This window comes from Eumetopias jubatus, unplaced genomic scaffold (assembly GCF_037043125.1).
Source record: "Eumetopias jubatus isolate StellerSeaLion01/CBP00866 unplaced genomic scaffold, mEumJub1_p1.0 scaffold_14, whole genome shotgun sequence".
NCBI classification, from domain to species: Eukaryota; Metazoa; Chordata; class Mammalia; order Carnivora; family Otariidae; genus Eumetopias; species Eumetopias jubatus.
The window spans coordinates 22,485,914-22,503,286 of record NW_028274820.1 but is presented as its reverse complement, the minus strand read 5'-3'; the positions used below and the strand labels follow the sequence as shown (position 1 = coordinate 22,503,286).

The following is a 17,373-nucleotide window of genomic DNA, read 5'->3' as shown; positions in this document are numbered from 1 at the left end:
AATAATTGGGATCCCAGAAGAAGAAGAAAGAGAGACTGGGGCAGAAGGTATATTGGAGCAAATTATAGCAGAGAACTTCCCTAATGTGAGGAAGGAAACAGGCATCAAAATCCAGGAGGCACAGAGAACCCCTCTCAAAATCAATAAAAATAGGTCAACACCCCGACATCTAAGAGTAAAACTGACGAGTCTCAGAGACAAAGAGAAAATCCTGAAAGCAGCTGGGGAGAAGAGATATGTAACCTACAATGGTAGAAATATTAGATTGGCAACAGACCTATCCACAGAGACCTGGCAGGCCAGAAAGGACTGGCATGATAGCTTCAGAGCACTAAACGAGAAAAATATGCAGCCAAGAATACTAGATCCAGCTAGGCTCTCATTGAAAATTGAAGGAGAGATAAAAAGCTTCCAGGACAAACAAAAACTAAAGGAATTTGCAAACACGAAACCAGCCCTCCAAGAAATATTGAAAGGGGTCCTCTAAGCAAAGAGAGAGACAAAAAGCAGCACAGATCAGAAAGGAACAGAGACAATATACAGTAACAGTCACCTTACAGGCAATACAATGGCACTAAATTCATACCTTTCAATAGTTACCCTGAACGTAAATGGGCTAAGTGCCCCAATGAAAAGACACAGGCTATCATACTGGATTAAAAAACAAGACCCATCCATATGCTGTCTGCAAGAGACTCATTTTAGACCCAAAGACACCCCCAATTGAAAGTGAAGGGGTGGAAAACCATTTACCATGCTAATGGACACCAAAAGAAAGCTGGGGTGGCAATCCTTACATCAGACAAACTAGATTTTAAACCAAAGACTGTAATAAGAGATGAGGAAGGACACTATATCCTACTTAAAGGGTCAATCCAACAAGAAGATCTAACAATTGTAAATATCTATGCCCCGAACATGGGAGCAGCCAATTATATAAGGCAAATAATAACAAAAGCAAAGAAACACATTGACAGCAATACAATAATAGTGGGGGACTTTCACACCCCCCTGAATGAAAGGGACAGATCATCTAAGCAAAAGATCAACAAGGAAATAAAGACTTTAAATGACACACTGGACCAAATGGACTTCACGGACATATTCAGAACATTCCATCCCAAAGCAACGGAATACACATTCTTCTCTAGGGCCCATGGAACATTCTCCAGAATTGATCACATCCTAGGTCACAAATCAGGTCTCAACCGGTACCAAAAGATTGGGATTATTCCCTGCATATTTTCAGACCACAATGCTTTGAAACTAGAACTCAATCACAAGAGGAAAGTTGGAAAGAACTCAAATACATGGAGGCTAAAGAGCATCCTAACCAAAGAATGAATGGGTCAACCAGGAAATTAAAGAAGAATTAAAAAAATTCATGGAAACCAATGAAAATGAAAACAAAACTGTTCAAAATCTTTGGGATACAGCAAAGGCAGTCCTGAGAGGAAAGTATATAGCAATACAAGCCTTTCTCAAGAAACAAGAAAGGTCTCAAATACACAACCTAACCCTACACCTACAGGAGCTGGAGAAAGAACAGCAAAGAAAGCCTAAACCCAGCAGCAGAAGAGAAATAATAAAGATCAGAGCAGAAATCAATGACATAGAAACAAAAAGAACAGTAGAACAGATCAACGAAACTAGGAGCTGGTTCTTTGAAAGAATTAACAAGATTGATAAACCCCTGGCCAGACTTATCAAAAAGAAAAGAGAAATGACCCAAATCAACAAAATCATGAATGAAAGAGGAGAGATCAAAACCAACACCAAAGAAATACAAACAATTATAAGAACACATTATGAGCAACTCTATGCCAGCAAATTAGATAACCTGGAAGAAATGGATGCATTCCTAGAGATGTATCAACTACCAAAATTGAACCAGGAAGAAATAGAAAACCTGAACAGACCTATAACCACTAAGGAAATTGAAGCAGTCATCAAAAACGTCCCAAAAAACAAAAGCCCAGGGCCAGATGGCTTCCCAGGGGAATTCTATCAGACATTTAAAGAATTAATACCTATTCTCCTCAAACTGTTCCAAAAAATAGAAATGGAAGGAAAATGTCCAAACTCATTTTATGAGGCCACCATTACCTTGATCCCAAAACCAGACAAAGACCCCATCAAAAAGGAGAATTACAGACCAATATCCTTGATGAACATGGATGCAAAAATGCTCACCAAAATACTAGCCAATAGGGTCCAACAGTACATTAAAAGGATTATTCACCATGACCCAGTGGGATTTATCCCTGGGCTGCAAGGCTGGTTCAACATCCGCAAATCAATCAACGTGATACAATACATTAACAAAAGAAAGAACAAGAATCATATGATCCTCTCAATAGATACAGAAAAAGCATTTGACAAAGTACAGCATCCTTTCTTGATCAAAACTCTTCAGAGTAGAGGGATAGAGGGTACATACCTCAATGTCATAAAAGCCATCTATGAAAAACCTACAGCCAATATCATTCTCAATGGGGAAAAGCTGAGAGCTTTTCCCCTGAGGTCAGGAATGCGGCAGGGAGGTCCACTATCACCACTGCTATTCAACATAGTATTAGAAGTCCTAGCCACAGCAATCAGACAACAAAAAGAAATCAAAGGCATCCAAATCGGCAAAGAGGAAGTCAAACTCTCACTCTTTGCAGATGATATGATACTGTATGTGGAAAACCCAAAAGACTCCACCCCAAAACTGCTAGAACTCATACAGGAATTCAGTAAAGTAGCAGGATATAAAATCAATGCACAGAAATCAGCGGCATTCCTATACACCAACAAGACAGAAGAGAGAGAAATTAAGGAGTCGATCCCATTTACAATTGCACCCAAAATCATAAGAGACCTAGGAATAAATTTAACCAAAGAGGCAAAGGATCTGTACTCAGAAAACTATAAAATACTCAGGAAAGAAATTGAAGAAGACACAAAGAAATGGAAAAACATTCCATGCTCATGGATTGGAAGAACAAACATTGTGAAGATGTCAATGCTTCCTAGAGCAATCTACAAATTCAATGCAATCCCCACCAAAATACCAACCACTTTTTTCAAAGAAATGGAACAAATAATGCTAAAATTTGTATGGAACCAGAAGAGACCCCGAATAGCCAGAGGAATCTTGAAAAAGAAACGCAAAGCTGGCGGCATCACAATTCCGGACTTCCAGGTCTATTACAAAGCTGTCATCATCAAGACAGTATGGTACTGGCAAAAAACAGACACATAGATCAATGGAACAGAATAGAGAGCCCAGAAATGGACCCTCAACTCTATGGTCAACTCATCTTTGACAAAGGAAAGAATGTCCAGTGGAAAAAAGACAGTCTCTTCAACAAATGGTGTTGGGAAAATTGGACAGCCACATGCAGAACAATGAAACTGGACCATTTCCTTACACCACACACAAAAATAGACTCTAAATGGTTGAAAGACCTAAACGTGAGACAGGAGTCCTCAAAATCCTAAAGGAGACCACAGGCAGCAACCTCTTCGACCTCAGCCGCAGCAACTTCTTCCTAGAAACATTGCCAAAGTAAGGGAAGCAAGGGCAAAAATGATCTATTGGGATTTCATCAAGATAAAAAGCTTTTGCACAGCAACGTCCACAAAACCAAAAGACAACCGACAGAATGGGAGAAAATATTTGCAAATGACACATCAGATAAAGGGCTAGTATCCAAAATCTATAAAGAACTTATCAAACTCAACACCCAAAGAACAAAGAATCCAATCAAGAAATGGGCAGAAGACATGAACAGACATTTTTTCAAAGAAGACATCCAAATGGCCAACAGACACATGAAAAAGTGCTCAACATTGCTCGGCATCAGGGAAATCCAAATCAAAACCTCCATGAGATACCACCTCACACCAGTCAGAATGGCTAAAATTAACAATTCAGGAAACGACAGATGTTGGCAGGGATGTGGAGAAAGGGGAACCCTCCTCCACTGTTGGTGGGAATGCAAGCTGGTGCAACCCCTCTGGAAAACAGTATGGAGGTTTCTCAAACAGTTGAAAATAGAGCTACCATACAATCCAGCAATTGCACTACTGGGTATTTACCCCAAAGATACAAATGTAGGGATCCGAAGGGGTACGTGCACCCCGATGTTTATAGCAGCAATGTCCACAACAGCCAAACTGTGGAAAGAGCCAAGATGTCCATCGACAGATGAATGGATAAAGAAGAAGTGGTATGTATATATACACAATGGAATATTATGCAGCCATCAAAAGGAATGAGATCTTGCCATTTGCAACGACGTGGATGGAACTGGAGGGTGTTATGCTGAGTGAAATAAGTCAATCAGAGAAAGACATGTATCATATGACCTCACTGATACGAGGAATTCTTAATCTCAGGAAACAAACTGAGTGTTGCTGGAGTGGTGGGGGGTGGGAGGGATGGGGTGGCTGGGTGATAGACACTGGGGAGGGTATGTGCTATGGTGAGCGCTGTGAATTGTGCAAGACTGTTGAATCACAGATCTGTACTTCTGAAACAAATAATGCAACATATGTTAAGAAAAAAGAAAAAGAAGATAGCAGGAGGGGAAAAATGAAGGGGAGTAAGTCAGAGGGGGAGACGAACCATGAGAGACAATGGACTCTGAAAAACAAACTGAGGGTTCTAGAGGGGAGGAGGGGAGGGGAATGGGGTAGCCTGGTGATGGGTATTAAAGAGGGCACATTCTGCATGGAGCACTGGGTGTTATGCACAAACAATGAATCATGGAACACTACATCAAAAACTAATGATGTAATGTATGGTGATTAACATAACAATAAAAAAATTAAAAAAAATATTTGCAAATCATGTATCTGATAAGAGACTTGTATCCAGTATGTATATATGTTTGTATGTGTGTGTATGTATGTATATATATACATATACATCTCATATATATAACTCAAAACAATAAAAGATAAATAACCCAATTTAAAAATGGACAAAGGATTTGAATAAACATCTATCCAAAGAAGATATACGAATAGCTGATAAACACATGGAAAGATGCTCAAGATCATCCTTCATTTGGGAAATACAAATAAAAACCACAATGAGGTATCACTAGTCAATACCAGGATGGCTAAAATAAAAAAGACAGATTGATGAAAACATGTAGAAATTGAAACCTCAGATATTCCTGGTGAGAATGTAAAATGCTATAGCCACTTTGGAAAATTTGGCAATTCCTCAAAATGTTAAACATCGAGTTACTGAATGGCCTAACAATTCTATTTCTAAATGTATACCTAATTGATTTTAAAACAAAAGTTCACATACAAAAAAAAAAAATGTATACAAATCGTCCTAGGAGCATTATTCATAATAGGCCAAAGTGGAAACAGCCCAAATGTCCATCAACCAATGGATGCCTAAATTAAAACATGGTATATCCATACATTGGAGTATCATTCAGCCATAAATAGGGATGAAGTACTGTTCATGCTATTAACATGGACCTTTCAAGGATGAACCTTGAAAACATGCTAACTTTAAAAAGTCAGACATAAAAGGCTACATGTTGTATGATTCCATTTATATGACACATCCCGAATAGGCAAGTCCATAGAGACAGGAAGTAGACTGGTGGCTGCCAGAGAATGGGGAAATAGGGACTAATTGGTCATGTGTGCCAGGTGTCCTTTGGGAGGGTGATGAAAATGTTCTGAAATTTTTGATGATGATTATACAACCCTGAATTATACTAAAAAACACTTAAATTGTATACTTTAAAGGGGTGAATTCTATGGCATGTGAATGATATCGCAATGAAGCTGCTATTAAAAAATAAAATCAAAATATATTCTAGAAGGCTATACATAAGCTAATAGTGTGTAGACATGCAGTCATTATTAAGGATGGTCAGGAATGTTTGGGGGTTATCTCTATCTTCTTTCAAATGATGCTATAATGGACAGAAAGAAGTGCTTTGTTGCTTGAAACATACAGAGAAAGAGCTAATTTAGTATTTCTTTAATGCTGCCATCCTTCAATGCTTCATTAAAAAGAATATAGTAGGTGGCCCAAGGAAACTATAAAGCCTCAAACTACAGCCAAATTTCAATTAAACCAAAGTTTAATTTCTGCATATTATATGCAACTCTGAGCCCAGGGAGTGAATAATCTTTCTTTGCAATGTATAAGTAGTGCTTCTCTTACCTGCCTCAGGACACATTTAGATGAAAGAAAACACATTAAATTATTGATGTAATGATTAATTGAAAGTCCCCTTAAATTATCGAGCATATTTATAGCAACGTCCTTTGGCCCTGTGCAGGCAAAACTACAACTCTTACAAGTATGTTCAAAATCAGTCATGTGTACCTTTCTTTCTTCTTTCTTTCTTTTTTTTTTTTTTAGATGAATTACAGTATTGAAGGAAGCAGAATGAATGCTTAGGATGTCATCCGGATAATGGCTGACTTTTTCTGTGCCTCCTCAGATAGAACTACACTCCTTTAGCTCAATATAGAACATATTTGGACTGAATCTCCTTAGTGTTTCAAGTAAATTCCAGTGCTGCCCATGGTGCTAGATAGAGTATCCAGGTGGGATTTCTGGTGATATCACCAGTTCTGTCACTATTGAGTCTGAGCTTGGGATAGTAATATGAGTAATCAGAACCATTTACTAGCCTAAGAAAAACAGATATGTGTGTGTGTGTGTGTGTGTGTGTGTGTGTGTGTATACATATATCTGTGAAGCATATATAACTCACTGCCAGTGTAACACTCAGGCAGGTGCATTTTCAGGGAACTAAAAGGGGATGGGAGGTAAGAATGAAATGGTCATCATGGGTAGGACAAGTGAACATTTTGCTGGACAGATAATATTTTTATTTTAAAGGGTATTTAAAAAGGTTGATTCTAGGGGCATCTGGGTGGCTCAGATGGTTAAAAGGTTGATTCTAAACCATCTTGACTAGAAATCAATCCATCTAGAAATTGGAAACTTAAAAATATACAGAACGCCAGGCCCTAACCCCAATCAATTTCTTCAGAATCTTGGTACAGGGCTTGGGCACACATGATTCTACTTGTATCCAGACTTTAAAAACTACCGGTTTGAACAGATAGATATGCAGTTATACCTTCTTTGCTGAGTCAGAAAAGTTTCACCATCCCTCTTCATAACATCTTCTAAACCGGTAACAACCACCATCATCAATACATTATTTCCTTCCTACTTTCTCCAGCTGAAGACTGGAAAGGATTAAAATTTATCCCACAGACTCTGGCAAGGGATTGCCCCTCATTTCCACTTTTTTCCACTATCTTTGGTAGATGAGAAACACATGTATATTTAACTCACAACAAAAACAACAGTCAGAGTAATTTTTCAGTGAAGTAGGATTCCCCTATTAACCTAAAGGGACACTATATGAAATGGTGCATTTTCAGAGTTGTCTCTGGTACAGTTGGTACAGTCATTCACAAGCTGGTATATAGGCATGATTTCTCAATCTCAACACGACTGACATTTGAGCTGGATAATTCTTTGCTATCGGGGGATGTCTTGTCTATTATAGGATGTGTAGCAGCATCCCTGGTCTCTAACCTCTAGATACCAGGTATGACAACAAGAAATGTCTCCAGACATTGTCAAATGTCCCTTGGGAGCAGAGGTAAAATTGCCCTGGTTGAGAATGCCTGGTGTATAGTTTTGTAAGAACTTAGCCCCATATCGAAATTACAATATTTACACTAAACCTTCTGTTTACCACACTGAATATCACTCACTTTGACATTTATATGATGAAAAATATTTCAAATTTGGCTCACGTCTAGGAGTCTAATTATATATAGTATCTCTTAATGCCAAGGAGCATTTTCTATTGAAGTCAATTTCTACAGCATAGTTATAACCAGCTTCCTGCGTTGCTCCAGGCAAAAGAGAAAAAATAAGATCTGACACACACACATTCTGCAATAGATGTCCGTATAAATGGCCCTTGATGGATCAAGCTAAGACTCAGTTTTAGGAAAGTTGTTTTGTCTGATTCACATTTTCTGTGAGTTTACTCTTTGACTAACGTAGCCCTTAGGGTTGGGGAAGTTGAAGTGTCTTGTATTTTTGTTTAAAAGACCTTTCCTGGAATTGAACACAATTTTGTTAGAGAAAACCATATAGTATGGATAAATGGGAGTAAATAAAAATATGAGGTATAAATTTCAAAGTTCAAAGTCAAGAGCATACCAGGGATTCCCTAACAGAACAAAGAACATTGAGCCAATTAATCAGAAAATTAGATATTTTAGAGTTGAATTACTTGTGTCATGATTTTTTTTTCTTCCCTTTGCTGGGAAGACATGAACAAATCATCCAATCTCAGAAACTTAGCTAAAAGAAAGCCTTTATTGCAAACAAAGGCAGAGACAGTGTAGTTAAAAGTCAAAAGCCATGGAAAATGAATATTTTTAAAATTCCTTTGGAATTACAAGGCACAGCCCCCTGACTAATAGCACAGAAATGATGGCCCATGATTACAATTTTTTGCCCCAGTAAATATACACTATTTGCATTATATTTGGAATAAAATAGCAACAAGGAAGACCACTTTGACACAGCTTGGCGCTTATAATGTCATTCTTTGCCTTCCTGTGAACATTCCATTTTTGTACAATGCTAAAGAAATCACATTTTCATTTTTCTGTAATTCATTATGGCTCATTGCTGGAGCAACTGCCAAACCAGTCAATTTGTATAAATAATAGAACAAGCTTCCATTGTCTCTCATCTGACTCAGTGCCAAGTAGTTGGTCTACCTTTTCCAAGAGGGAAATCATGTTTTTAAACTCTTTATCTAATTTTAATGTCCCTGGAGTTATACACAGTAAATTCTTTTGGAACCCTGAACTGAGGGTATGGAATCAAGCACTTACTCCTTTAAATTAGGTCATATAAAGACTACTGATTCTCATGTTGCCATTAGATAAAGAACAAAACCCTATGTGAGTATTTGAAAGCCCAAGTGAATTTGTTTTCCTTCTGGTTTTTTAAAACAGTGGCACTTCAGTGACCTTGGTTTTTCTAAATTACTCATCTCCCAGCACATCAATTAATGTTTGCTTAATTCAGATTTCAGGAATCCATCACACTTCCCTGAAGAAGTGAAAATGGCTGTGTGCTTCTTGTTTGACAACTTTAACTCTCAGTTTGGTTTTTGTTTTTTAGCAATAGCAGTGAGCAGAATAGATACAATCTTCTTACTCTTCATATAATTCATAGCATCCAAAATTTACAAAAGAGAAATATTCAGTGGTTAAAAAGCTAAGGGTCTGTAAAAGTGAGTGGGTACATAGCTATAGGGTCATCCTTACATACCTGTAGGTTATGACTTACATGCCTAAAATTCTTAGAGATTTATTCCTTTGAATAGCAATTCATCTCTTAAAGATCCCTTTTGCTACTTTAACAGTCTTGTCCGCAGGTGATTTTAGATTTACGGAAAAGTTGCCAAGACAGTACAAGAGAGTTTCCATATACCCTTCACTCAACTTCCTCTAATGGTAAACTCCTCACATAACCATGGTACATTTGCCAACACTAAAGAATTAACATTCAGATTTTACTAGTTTTTCTGATGATGTCCTCCCCCTCCCCACAAGTATCCAATCCAGGGCACTACATTACATTTAGTAAGATTCCTTTTAAAAATACAAAAATTTCCAGGCAGTGTAATTTATTAAATTACCAACCAACCTTATTATGAACTCATTTATTACATCAATCTTCTTCTGGAAGGAAAAGATAAGGGCAGCATAAAAATCCTGGGCATGTGTGGGAATATAAAGGAATTGTGAAGGGAAGGAAATGCTGCCAAGATAGGAGGTAACAAATCAAAGCCAAAAGACATTCCATTTTGCCTGGGGCAGACCCTGTGCAGCTACGTGTAATTAGCTTCCTCAATTACTACATCTGACAAACTAATTTTCATTTGAGAGAAAACAACAAATCATTAATTATGGTAATAAGTCACGGATTAAAATCTTTGTGTGTGGATTCTACATGCTCTGGGATTTGTGCCCTTGGTCGGCCGCCATTTTGCTTCCTCAGCCTCTCCAGCACCTCACTCCTGGGAATCCTGTGTGCAGACATCTCCGATGCCCAGCCCTGGACAGCACTACTCACTAACTCTGAACCAACTTTGCTAGTGGCTTTACCTCCTTGTGATGCCTTTAGTAGCTACAGTCTTGTTCTCATAGCTACTTGAAAGCAAAGATGTATTTTTAGAAGCAGCAAAGTATTGTGATTAAGAGCATGAACTTTGTACTCAAATTTGGATTCAGATCTTAGCCACCACTTAATAGTCTTGATCTTGGTCATCAAATCAAATAAGCTCCCCAAGCCTCAGTTTACTCATCTGTAAAACAGGGGCAATAATGGAGGATCTCGGGGATCAGCCATGATTCTCGAGAACCTCTACTGCTTTCTTTAGCTCCTTTACTGCCTGGCCGACCTGGGATCCTTTTCTTCACATGAACATCCCTACGGCACTCCTTTTCTCCCTTCCACATTGTCTCCTTGGACTTCAGACTTGTACCTAGGCACCTGCTAACAAGACCTCCTGGTTATAAGGCCAAGCACTATGCGAGGCACTCAGGATAAGGATAAAGCAGTGAACAAAAGACGTCTTATGCCCTCAAGAAGTTTACACTAGAGTCAGCCACAGCTGGAGTTCTAGATACAAACCGCCCTTTCTCTAGGTTGACTGGGTTGGCAGCCCAGATTTGTCACTGGGCTCCAATGAAGGGAAATTCCAACAACAGTCTTCCTTGGCCTGAACTGACTCCTGCCTGGGCCAGAGCCTCTAGCCATTCTCTGCAGTAGGGTCAAGTTTGTGAGCATTGGTGTCAGACCTATCCCCTCCTTTCTACTTGCTTTTCATATGTTGGGGGTTGCCGTGACCACCACACCCAGTAAGAGAGTCGCACTTTACAAGAACAATAAGAACATCCGCGAGGTTACAACCTTACTAGAAATAATAAACTGAAACAGTGTCAGAATTATCTACCTTAAGTAACTGGTTTAGAGATTCAAATACTTTGGACTTCCAGGTCTTTTGAATATTGAGTAGGAAACTCATGGGGAATTACACAGCTAGTGATAGTCCTAGTTTCAAATCCTGCATTGTCTATCAATAATATGCATTTTCATATGAATAGATCTGGTTAAAACAGAAGCAATTATATTTAGAACAATGGCAAAATTATATTGTTCCACAAGCTGTACCACTGTGGGGAGAGACCAATGCTTCTGGAGTACATGCTGCTCCATAAGTATTCCTTCATCACTTATTACACTTATAGTCAGAGGCCCACTTTCAGTTCCTCTGACCACCTAACCATTTCCTACCACAGGACGTTTGCATTTGCTGTACACTTACCTTTAAGGGAATTTTCTTCCACAGACCAACTTATAGTCAACCCTGAGGTCTCATCCTAAATGAACCTGTTGCTAAGGACCCTAGGCTTATGACCTGAGCTGAAGGCAGACTCTTAACTGACTGAGCCATGCAGATGCCCAGCTGATGCATATTTCTAAGGCTTAGGAAAATCTATGGCATCTAGTGAATGATCAATAAATACCTGCTGAATTACTGAATAAATGAGAAACAAAATAAATACAAATCAGGTTCCTCTTGGTCAGTTTACCATTTAGATAGAAGGAAAAGTTGTTTGTTCTTGAAATTTAAGTAAGAAAACAAAGGTAAGAGCAACAGGAGAGATAATAACTTTCACAAATTCAGAAGGAAAAAAATAAAGGAAACAATTTACTATATTCCAAATTTAGCAACAGGTTCTTGAAAAACTTTTTAGAGGGGGAAAAATAAATAAAAATGATCAAGTGCTAAAAATTACCATTTTCAGTAATAAAATCTAATTAAGATATGATCAAATAAACAGAAATTGATATTTACTTTGCATGACGCTTGCATATGTTTCTGAAAGGTATACGAGGGCATTCAAATATGAACTGTATAAAGGGAAATTGCTAGTTAAAGGATTACTACTGTGGGCACCTGGCTGGCTCAGTTGGTGGAGCACGCAACTCTTGATCTCAGGGTTGTGAGTTTGAGCCCCAGGTTGGGTGTAGAGATTACTTAAAAAAAAAAACAAACTCTTAAAAAAAAAAAAGGATTACTATCATAAAACAAATCCCAATCCTTTAGTTGGTCTTTTTCTATAAACTTGGGTTTTCATACATTGAATTTAGTCTTAGACCAAAGTTCACGAGAGTTTAAATTAATTTAAATATAGGCATGCTATAAAAGTCACATAAATTCAAGAGACCCATATGTGAAATTTTGAAAAGCATTTTGTTTAGTAGCAAAGGATAATATTAGCACTGTGCATTAAATCCCTAGGAAAATAAACTAGGCTTCTAAGTACCAATATAATTATAAGACTCCTTACGAAATCAGAGTGCTGGTTCCATTTATAGACTTGGATTGGCTTCAGGGATAGGTATGTAACTACAACTGAAATACCCAAACAGGGATTTTAAAAGTGTACCTTTCATATAAGGTATAGATACAAGAACTCCTCCAATGCTTGTTTTATTAAAACAAAAACAAAGCCTCAGAAGTAACCATGGTCACAATAGAAAACTATTTTTAAAATGCTAGCATTTTTTTTTCTAAAAGATTTTTTATTTATTTATTTGAGAGAGAGAGGGAGAGGGAGAAAAGGAGCAGGGGGAGGGGCAGAGGGAGAGAGAGAGAAGCCGACTTTCCGCTGAGCAGGGAGCCGGACTGGACTCAGGGCTCCATCCCAGGACCCTGAGATCACGACCTGAGCAGAAGGCAGACACTTAACCGACTGAGCCACCCAGGCACCCCTAGCATTTATTTATTTATTTATTTATTTATTTATTTATTTATTTATTTATTTATTTATTATTTTTAATTGTATTATGTTAGTCACCATACATCATTAGTTTTTGATGCAGTGATCCACAATCCATTGTTTGCGTGTAACACCCAGAGCTCCATGCAGTACGTGCCCTCCTTAATACATTACCATCACCAGGCTAACCCATCCCCCCTCCCCACTCCCCCTCTAAGACCCCATGTTTCTCACACATTTTTTTTAAATGAAGTAAATGAACAGTATTTTTAACTAGGTAACATATAATAATCTTATAATGCATTATTTTCATATTTCCAAATAATACGTAGGACGAACATTCCCAGGACCTGTTTCCAAGTGCATTTAAATTTGGCGAAAATGGAATCTTCACAAAGATACATAAAAAACAAAATTTTAAATCTCTCTCATGGGTCAAAAATAAGCTCCCTTTTTCCTAAAACCCTTTCTAGTTTTATGATTGCAATGCTAAAATAATCCATATCTTTGTTCCTTCTCGAGCTCACACTTTATAAACACATCCCCATTTGCTGCTTTTCACTGGCCATCTCACTAAAGGCATTTATCTTTTCTTCATACTAATGTACTCACAATGATGATTAAAACACTCTAATACATCCAGTGCTTTCAAACACATCGTCACTCTTTACTTGTTTAATTAATTGCCTTCACGTAATGCTTCTTCATAGGCGAGGGTCTTTAATTTACTTAGCATTCTTTCCTTATATAATAAATTCTTAGAGTTTGGGAATCAGACGATTAACACAGTATTTAGATAATAAAAGACACCTGATTGGAACAAGGATAATGGAAAACTTTGGAGACTAACACCATGACTGCCTAGTGCTCCAATGGCTGATTCAACAAATACTCTTTGGCATCTTCTAAGTATGAGGCTTTATGTTATGTTCTAAGGGGGACAGATGCCCAAATCTTTTTATCAAATTGCTTAGAGGCTGCAGTTCGATATCTAGCTTCCAAGGCTAGAAGGAACTTAGAGAAATATAGGATTTTCCAGGCACTTCTGCAAATTATAATGGGTGAAGATCATTATGAGACTTGGTGACAACCTTGGCTCTTACATTTCCAGAACAACAGAAATTGGCAAGGTTATAGATCTTAGGATTCTGTCATTTTTTTCTTCTGCTCCTCTCCTAGCAACAGATGCAGTTACAGGAAATGCTTTAGAAATTGGGGTTCATTAGCTATTTTAAAAGGTGGAAATTTTTATAAGGGGTGGAAATTGCACCCAAAAATATCTCAAGGCTATGAAAACCACCGAGAATCTTTGAGTTCTGTGTTTAAGATCTCCAAATGATGTGTAATGGGAAAGGAGACCTCCATCATATAATTAGCTTCACCTTCACTCCCGCTGAGGGAGACAGAGTCTATCACACCCATTTATTTCCCCATCTTGTAGGGGGACAAAATTCCTACTGTTGGAATATTTTTAAAGTGTTCATATCTTTATCTTTGAGATTTGTATTTGCTTATTGACAGTTTCATAAAAGTTGATTCCGTTTGAAGAGAAAGGTTATTTCAAGGACATACAAGAATTATTCTAAGTTATATCTAACATACCATCATGATTGATAACAAAGCCAAAATATTAATGAGGAGAAATCTCAAATTTCATCTGAAGTTGCTGGACATCTTTTCTATTTCAAATAGGATGACACTAGATAGTCTGAAAAGAAACCCATAATTTATGCTCTGAATCTCTGACAAATTAGGAGTAATGTCTGTTACACTATGCAGGTCACAGCCTGTCAGGTAAGCATTTCTTACTGTGTGGCAGCGACAATGCATATATTAGCTATGTAAATGTGAGATCTACACACAATTTCCAGGTTAGAATATGTTTAAAGAATATGGTCATAAATAATGCGTAGTAATACCAAGCCTGATTCTGCAATGTCTGGGCATCCACAAATTATTCATAAGGAATAAGAAGCAAATCTTTTAGACAGATCTAATGAACTAATACATGATATCACTAAGAAATGATGTAGACTATAGTAATGGATTATTTCTTGCTAACAAATGAAATGCCTAAGTCTTAAATATTAGTTACAAAAATTAGTTAGGAAACTGCCTGCCCAACTTACTCAGTGCAGGGTGTATTTCATGATGTATGTTCTCCCTGTTCTTTTATTAAACCTCACATGCAGCCAAGATATTTTTAACTTGGGGGAGTGAACAAACGATCATGGATGAGCATGATGAGCAACCACTGCTGGTCAAGAGGTCCAGCAGGGACTTGTCTTCTGTGAAAGAATTTAAAAGTGCTACCCAGGTATCTCATACCTACATTCCTTCAGGTTAAGCAAAACAATACCTCGGTGTCAAGAAACAATTCAAAATCCAAGAAAAAGAAAACTAGACTCTACTCTCAGTTTTGCCACTAACAGTCTAGGTGGATGAATCCAGGGAAGGTTGTATAACCTGTCTAAGCACCAGATTCTTCATCTGTAAAATGGAGACAACAGCTGGCCTGCCTATCTCACAGGCTAGGCAAGTATCACTTAAGTCAACAGATGTGCAAGTATTTTGTGAGAGGTAGAAAGCTCAATGCACAGAGAGAATTAAAATCTAATCTCAAGAGCCAATGCTTTTTAAACCAACTCCAGATATCTGAATGTGCGTGGCACGTGAGTACATATGAGGGGTGCGTATACTCATGAAAGCACACAAAAGTCTGGTGTTGCCAACTCTCAGATTTGTAAAACTGTAAAAGTCCCAAATCCTCCTGAATACCCCAGCCACCTTCCAGCTATTCGGATTTTAGTCTAAGAGAAGATTTTAGTCTTCTAATAGCCAATGGTCTGATGATGGTTTGATCTCGGGGGGGTGTGAAGGTTGTTGACACTTTCCTGGGTCACAGACTCTTTTAACTTATCAAGAGATGCTTTCATTGGTCACATAGCCACCTTTAAAATGAAGAATAAACCAAAATGATTGGTTTATACTGAAGGGACATGCGGCATATGGTCACAGAGAGAGCAAAGAGGGTCTAAAAGGGACAATGGAATGCTTTCCCGACAGCCTTTCTTATTAGATATTCCATGGGAGAGAACACGGGCCCACAATGGTTTAAAAAACTTTTTTTTTTTAGTTAAGAAGAGAAAATACATGGAAGAGAAAATGTAGATTTTGAGTTGCTAAGTAAGGAGGAACCAAGGTTTTATATCTGCAGGGAGTTTTTAACCCATCTTGAAAAAAAACTGTCCTACTTATTAATAAGGAATATATAGTGTGTATTTTTAGAGGAATTTAAGGAAAGTCAAGCTTAATTTTTCAGATGAGAAGGTCACAATACTATAATATGTACTCAAAAATAGAGAAAAAAACCAAACATTTTCTTTTATTTATTTTTAATTTTATTGTTATGTTAATCACCATACATTACATCATTAGTTTTTGATGTAGTGTTCCATGATTCAAACCAAACATTTTCTTAACATCTGAGGTGAGTGCTAGTTGACTGCTCTAACTATGAGTAGTACTGGAGAGAGGGAAGAGGGGACTTAGTCACTGGTTAAAGCAATTAGCCATGGTATTAAGGGGAAATGGAGCTCCCTGTAAGTACTTTCTTATAGACAATCATAACATATAAGTTGCCTTTCTCACATTCTAAAAGAAGAGGAAAAACAAACAGTGAGCTGAGTAACTATCAGGAGAATCTGAACAAGATTCTCTATTTAAAAAAACAAAACAAAACCCAAAAATCAATTCATCTTTTTCTTGGCCTTAAAAATCAAGTACCACTGCAACTAAATCCTTGAAGAGTCAGTATAGTCTCTTCAGGATAGATGGGAGTCAGTAAAAGTATCTCCTCCCTAGGATCCTAACAACCACGCTCATTCATTCATTTAACAAGTATTTCTCAACACCTGCCGTGTTACAAGCTCCATGCAAGTGCTGGAGACAAGAAGACAAATAATACACAGCTTTCAAGTGAATGACTGCACAGGCTAATGGCACATGAAACACATGCAATGGCAATTATAATGGAAGGACATATGTTCAATAGCAGTCCCGCCCTCCAAAAAATTACTCCTAATTCGAATGGGGAGACTGAGAGGCCGTATCTGAGCTGAGTTTTAAATGGTAACTGAGAAGTCATCAGGTTTTAAAGATGGTGGATTGAGGGGCGCCTGGGTGGCTCAGTTGGTTAAGCGACTGCCTTCGGCTCAGGTCACGATCCTGGGGTTTCGGGATCGAGCCCCGCATCGGGCTCCCTGCTCGGCGGGGAGTCTGCTTCTCCCTCTGACCCTCCCCCTTTTCATGGGCTCTCTCTCTCTCTCTCTCTCTCTCTCGCATTCTCTCTCTCATAAATAAATAAATAAAATCTTAAAAAAAATAAAGATGGTGGATTGAATGCAAATATGAACTTCCACTCCTTCCTGAAACCTCACTAAAATACAGTAAAGGATCTTTTAAAAAGGCATGAACCCAAAGAACCAAGAGGAC

General features: G+C 37.9%; 1 protein-coding gene across 5 annotated transcripts in view; it reads right to left on the bottom strand.

Annotated features, from left to right (window-relative positions):
• RELN (reelin) overlaps nucleotides 1–17,373 on the bottom strand; it is a 494,784-nt gene that overhangs the window by 309,618 nt on the left and 167,793 nt on the right. The window lies entirely within an intron of this gene.